Raw genomic sequence first — 7,183 nt, 5'->3', positions numbered from 1 at the left:
TTTCAATTGTGTTTCTATTCTCTATTTCATTTATTTCTGCTGTAATTCTTATTATTTCCCTTCTTCTGGTGCCCGAGGGCTTCTTTTGCTGCTCACTGTCTACTTATTCCATTTGTAGGGTTAATGTTTTGATTTTGGCCCTTTCTTCTTTTTTAGATGTGTGCATTTACTGCTATATACTGACCTCTGAGCACTGCTTTTGCTGTGTCCCAAAGGTTCTGGTAGGATGTGTTTTCATTCTTGTTTGATTCTATGAATTTCTTTATTCCACCCTTAATTTCTTCTATAACCCAGTAGTTTTTGAGCAAGGTGTTGTTCATTTTCCATGTGTTTGATTTTTTTCCTTGCTTTTTATGTTATTGATTTCTGCTTTTATGGCTTTATGGTCAGAAAAGATGCTTTGTAATATTTCGATGCTTTGGATTCTGTTAAGGCTTGCTTTATGGCCTAGTATGTGGTCTATTCTGGAGAATGTTCCATGTGCATTGGAAAAGAAAGTATACTTGTCTGCTCTTGGGTGCAATGTTCGCTATTTGTCCAAGAGATCAAGTCGGTTGATTGTAGCATTTAGATCTTCTGTGTCTTTATTGAGCTTCTGTCTGGATGTTCTATCCTTCACTGAAAGTGGTGTGTTGAAATCTCCTACTGTTATTGTGGAGCTGTCTATCTTTTCAATGCTGTTAGAGTTTGTTTTATGTATTTTGGAGCCTGTCTTCTGGTGCATAAATATTTATTATAGTTATGTCCTCCTGGTTTATTGACCCTTTAATCATTATATAGTGTCCTTCCTTATCCTTTGTGGTGGATTTTACTCTAAAGTCTATTTTGTCAGAGAGTAATATTGCCACTCCTGCTCTTTTTTGAGTGTTGTTTGCTTGATATATTTTTTTGTATCCCTTGAGTTTTAGTTTGTCTTTAAGTCTAAGATGTGTCTCTTGTAGACAGCATATAGACGGATCGTGTTTTTATATCCATTCTGCCACTCTCTGTCTCTTTATTGGTGCATTTAGTCCATTTACATACAGCATAATTTTTGATAGGTATGAGTTTAGTGCTGTCATTTTGGCGGCTTTTTTTGTATGTGTTGTTCACAGTTTCTTTGCTCCACTTAATTTTCTGTGCTGAGTTGTTTTTCTTTATGTATTTTCTTTTCATCTTTTTCATTGTTGATTTTGTATTTGCTGAGTCTTTACATTTTTCTTGTTTTTTATTTTGTTGTCTAGGATTGTTAGTTTCCTTTGTGGTTACCCTAATATTTACCTGTGGTTTTCTAAGTTTAAACCAGTCTTCTATTTGTTTATATCGCCTTGACTTCCTCTTCATAAGAAAAATCTGTGTCTACATTTTTTAGTCCCTCTTTTTTGTTTTAATGTTGACATCTTTTACATATTGACATTTCTGTTTCCCTATTTTCAGTGTTTTAGCTTTGATTTATTTTTGTGAGTTCCCTATCTGGGTTGATATTTGGTTGCTCTGTCCTGTGTTCTAGGTCTTGGGTTGTTATCTGATGTTATTGATTTTTTAACCAGATGACTCCCATTCCTATTTCTTGTAATTTTCATTTGTTTTTTCCAAATTCCCTAAACTTCTGTTTATCTGGAAACCCCCTAATTTCACCATTGTATTTGAGAGACAGTTTTGCTGGGTATATAATTCTTGGCTGGCGATTTTTCTCCTTCAAGGCTTTATATATGTCCAGACACTTTATTCTTGATGTTATGAGGTTTTATTCAGTTTATTTGGGAGTGGATTGATTTTTATTTATCCTACTCAGTGGACTTTTGATCTGAGAACTCACGTCTTTCTTCAACTCTGGAAAGTTCTTAGAAATTTCTCTTCATTTATTGATCTTATCATTCTTTTCATACTCTTCTGAAACTTCTATTAAATGAATGCTGGAACTTCTCAGTATATCCTCCATATCTCTTAACTATTATTTTTGTATTATCTTTTTTATCACTCTCTGCTTCCTGCTTGGTGAGTTCTTCAGTACTGTATCTTCCAATTCACTAATTTGCTCTTTGACAGTGTCCAGTCCAGAGTTTGTCTCATCTATTGCATTTAAAAAATTCAGTGATATTTTTCATTTCCAAAATTTTAAATTGCTTCCTTATCATCTCTACCTGTTCCTTTTATTATATACATTTTAAAATGTTAGCGCTTCATCTCTTTGAATATCCTAAACATACTTATTTTAACATATTTTTCAGATGACACCATAATATTAATGCTGTCTGGAGTAAATTAATGATCTGGTTGTTAATTTTTCTTGTAATTAAATTTCTTCATGTATTTTGGAATTATGGTTTTCAGCCTAAATTGAATGGAAGGTCTTTGTTCTCTCCCTCTCATCTACCTCTCTTTATTAGACTATGCTCACCCATCTTGTCTAGAGGTTTTTGATTGCTTCCTCTTAGCCTTCCAGACGTCAATCCACTACCGGATCTTAGAATGGCAGTTCTAAATTACTGGCTCATGATGTTATTGAGTATACCACAGATCCAGCAGATCCAATAGAATGAGTCAAAACAGCTAGTGAGCAGCTTGGCTCAGCTCCGAGTTTCAAGGTTTTGTCTGTGATTTTCTGCTTTACTAAACCTGCACTTTGCCAGGGTTTGGCAACAATATAGTTTTAGCTTCTTTTTACAAGTAGAGGTAGACCCACCTTATCCCCTGACTTTTGGTCTCCTTTCCGCAAAGAAGAGCCCTGATGTCACAGTGGTTAAAAGCTCAGCTGCTAACCAAAAGGTCAGCAGTTTGAATCCACTAGCCACGCCTTGGAAACTCTGTGGGGCAGTTCTTTTCTGCTCTATAGGGTCATTATGAGTCAGACTCAACTCAGTGGCAGTGGGTTTGGTTTTTTTGGTTTTCCCCAAAGGAACCAAACTCTTGACTTCCAATTACTGCTTGATAATCCAAAGACCAGCAAACCATTGGCCTCTTTTCTACTCATCATTTTGTGTTTCGGGTCTAATTAGATGTTTGTTTTTTAATTTGAGCTTGGCTGTCTTTTGTGATCTGTCTGTGTAATTTTATTCATTATTGCTTATATGTTTGGAGCAAAGAGGAGAGGGTTACCAAAGTGTAAAAATCACTATGCTGTATTGACCTGGCTACAATATATGTTTAATATATGTACCTTGGTGTGCCTTGCCCTCTTGGGGAAAACAGAAAGCAGCTGAGATGGTGTGAAACATGCACTGGACCTAGGATCCTGACTCTACTCTCTGTAGTCCGTATGTTCTTGACAAGTCATTTAATCCCTATTGTAGAACATTTTCTGTGTCTTAAGCTGTGTGTGAAGGAGCCCTGGTGGCATAAAGGTAGAACGCTCAGCTGCTAATCGAAAGGTCTGTGGTTCAAACCCACCCAGCACTTCCATAGGAGAAAAGATACGTTGATCTGCTTTCATAAAGATATTACAGTCTAGGATACCCTGTTCTGTCCTATAGGGTCACTATGAGTTAGAATCAATTGGAGGGCACACAACAATAACAACAAACTGTGTGCTTCTCTCCCCAGGATGTAGCCACCTTGACAAGGTTTTTAACTGTTTTTATATTTTGATTTTTTTTTGTAGAAAATATGCCTCACCTGTCCTGGCATTTGAGGTCGAACCCTTGGGAGAGGAGAACAAGCAGTAAGTGGCAATGAACAAGGGGTTGTTTGCCTTCAAAGTGTCTCAGAACACTTGAGAAAATTATTCCAAATAAAGAGGTGCTTTCCTCCGACAGGAGCCCTGGTGGCACAGTGGGTAAGAGCTCGGCCCACTAAACAAAAGGTCGGCAGTTCGAATTCACCAGCCGCTCCTTGGAAACGCTATGAGGCAATGGGTTTGGTATTTTTAGTTTTCCCCCGACAAGTTCACAACTCTCAAAGCCTTGGAATAAAGCAAGACTCAAAGTATTGTTGGATTGAGGTTTCAGAGTTCAGATTGCAGCACCCAAACTAAGGGTTAGAATCCATTTCATGATTGCCAAGTCAAGTCAGCATTCCATGCATAGTCATTAAAATAAACCCTTTTTGTTTTATAATATGAGTTCTGTGTGATATTTTCATGTTTAAGAATGCATATCCTCCTTAGTAAGAATAATATAAATAAAAGCTTCCATTTATAGAAAGCTTATTATGTATCAAACACAAAATGTAGTGTCTTTATATACATTATTTCATCGGATATTCTCAATAATTCATCAATTGGATTTTTTATTATCCTTATTTTATAGATGAAGAAACTAAAGTTTAGTAAGATGTTGCAGAGATAAGTTGATAAGTCAAGTGGCATTCATTTATTCCAGCAGCCTCCTGGAGTTTGCTACATGCACAGATACTTCAACTTTAATTTGTTCCAAAATTCAATTCGTCATCATTTTTCTGAGAACAATGAGGAGGTCTCCAGGAATTTTAAAAGTCAATCTGATTGCTACAACACTTTGTATACAAACTATCAAATGGGAGACTAATTTGCTATGTAAGCTTTCACCTAATGCACCATTAAAAATTTAAAAAAAATCTGATTGCTAGAGAGGGAAGCTAATGAAAGAACTATGAAAATGGTAAACACTTTCATAGATTCTTTAGTGTTCAGTGGCTTCTGTGCATGGATAAAAATACTATTTGTTCCTTGTTTACTGTTCAATTTTATTTAATTCAAATAGCAATTATGCAAAATTTTGAAAACTAATATTTATTGAACATCAACACATCAGTTACCAATTTGATTACGTGCTCTAAAGGTTTTAAACTGCAGTTATAAATTTACCATGCTTATTTTTTTGAAACACTTCAAACAGCATAAATAGCATATGGAACCTATACAATGATTACAAATACATCTTTGCACTTACATTTAAATCTGTTATAAATTATGAACACTATGGGTTTAACGCAGAGCCCTGGTTGCACAATGGTTAAAGCACTCAGCTGCTAACCGAAAAGTCGGCAGTTCAAACTCACCAGCCACTCCATTGGAGAAAGATGTGGCAGTCTGCTTCCCCGAGAATTTACAGCCTTGGAAACCCTATGGGTCAGTTCTACTCTGTCCTCACAGGGTCGCTATGAGTCAGAATTGAATTGATAGCAATGGGTTATGGGATGGGTTTAATAAGGAGCCCTGATAGTACATTGGTTAAGCACTCGGCTGCTAACCTGAAGGTCAGTAGTTCGAACCAGGCAATTGCTCTGTGGGAAAAAGATGTGGCAGTCTGCTTCTGCAAAGATTACAGCCTTGGAAGCCCTGTGAGGTAGTTCTTTTCTGCCCTATAGGGTCGCTATGAGTTGGAATCGACCTGACAGCAGTGAGTTTGAGGTTTTTTTTTTGTTTGTTTTTTTGTTTTTTTTTTTTTAAGGGTTTATTTCCTCTTCATTTCTGTACTTGTATTTTTCCTTTCTATGGTTAATATTAGACTTATTTTGATATCTTCCCAGAATTTCAGTAATTTTACCATTTTTATTTTTTCCAAGGGCTTCAATAATTTTACCTAGCTAAGAGGAGAAAAAGAAATACTATTTCAGACAAATAGTAACAGAATCTGAGTTTTCAACTGATTGATTCTTGGGGGATGGGTGGAGAGGACATGGTTAAGTAGTTCAAAGTGATTTAACCATGAGGCATTGTCTGAGACCCTTTTAATAATAATAATAATTAGTTACCCCATGACACTTCTTGTCACATGGAAGTTTTTATTTGCTTATTTGTTTTTTGTATGTGACTTGTTTTTAATACAAATGAAACATTCTTTAATTTTTGTATGTTTGGTAGTACCCGTTGTCTTTTTCTTTTACTATATTTATTTAGTCTGTTAGCATTATTAAGGTTTATTTACTCCTTATTCATATTTTATTATGATTAATAGGGTTCTCTAACTATCTGTTTCTTGGGAAATGAGGGATTGAGTCTTCCTAGGTAGTTCTCTTCTTTAGACTATGTTGTTGATTTATCTTCTTGGAATACTTTCTACCTGATTATTGTGTATATCCATCAGTGCTAATCTGTCTTGCCAGTTCATGGTATACATGACTGTTGGTCTCTGTGTAAATTAGAAAAAAGATGCCTCTGTGAGGAAGTAATTTGTAGGTATATGGTTATTGGATGATTCCTCTCTATGATGTAGAAAGAGGTACCTTCTCATTAATATCACACGCAAGAAAAATTTTGCTGAAGATTACTCAAAAGGGGTTGCAGCAGTACATCGACAAGGAACTGCCAGAAATTCAAGCCAGATTCAGAAGAGGACACGGAACAAAGGATATCATTGCTGATGTCAGATGGATCATGGCTGAAAGCTGAGAATACCAGAAAGATATTTACCTGTGTTTTATTGACTATGCCATAAGTGGATCATAACAAATTATGGATAACATTTCAAAGAACAGGAATTCCAGAAAACTGAATTGTGCTCATGAAGAACCTGTACATAGATCAAGAGGCAGTCATTCGAACAGAACAAGGGGATACTGCATGGTTTAAAATCAGGAAAGGTTTGTGTTAGGGCTGTATTATTTCACCATACTTCTTTAATCTGTATGCTGAGCAAATAATCGGAGAAGCTGGGCTATACGAACAACGCAGCATCAGGATTGGAGGAAGACTCATTAACAACCTGCAATATGCAGATGACACAACCTTGCTTGTTGAAAGCGAAGAGGACTTGAAGCACTAACTGGTGAGGATCCAAGACTACAGCCTTCAGTATGGATTACATCTCAAAACAAAAATCTTCACAATTGGGTCAATAAACAATATCATAATAAATGGAGAATATATTGAAGTTGTCAAGGATTTCATTTTACTTGGATCCACAATCAACACCCATGGAAGCAGCAGTAAAGAAATCAAAGGATGTGGTTTTTCAAAAATGGCGCCCTAAGCAGAAGCACCACGCCGTCCCTCCACAGCAAGGATCCGAAAAACTAAGTGGAATAGAGAATACAACAATCCTGAAACCCTAAAACATCAAATGAAGAGATAAAGAACTCAGCCAAACACCAAATGGAAGGAGAAAACTGACAGAGAACGGGCGAGGAGAGATTCATGCAGAGGTCCCCTACCAGCTAACACAGCGCGGATCTGCCATCTTGGACTCATATCGGAGACCAGCAAGCAGGGGATATAAGAAAGCAGCCTCACGGAGCTTCCAGCGGGAGACAAAACAACCGGTAATTGGCGATATACGCTTTCCCA

The sequence above is a fragment of the Trichechus manatus genome, unplaced genomic scaffold, assembly GCF_000243295.1.
Source record: "Trichechus manatus latirostris isolate Lorelei unplaced genomic scaffold, TriManLat1.0 scaffold00284, whole genome shotgun sequence".
In the NCBI taxonomy this organism is placed as follows: domain Eukaryota; kingdom Metazoa; phylum Chordata; class Mammalia; order Sirenia; family Trichechidae; genus Trichechus; species Trichechus manatus.
This window is presented reverse-complemented; position numbering follows the sequence as displayed.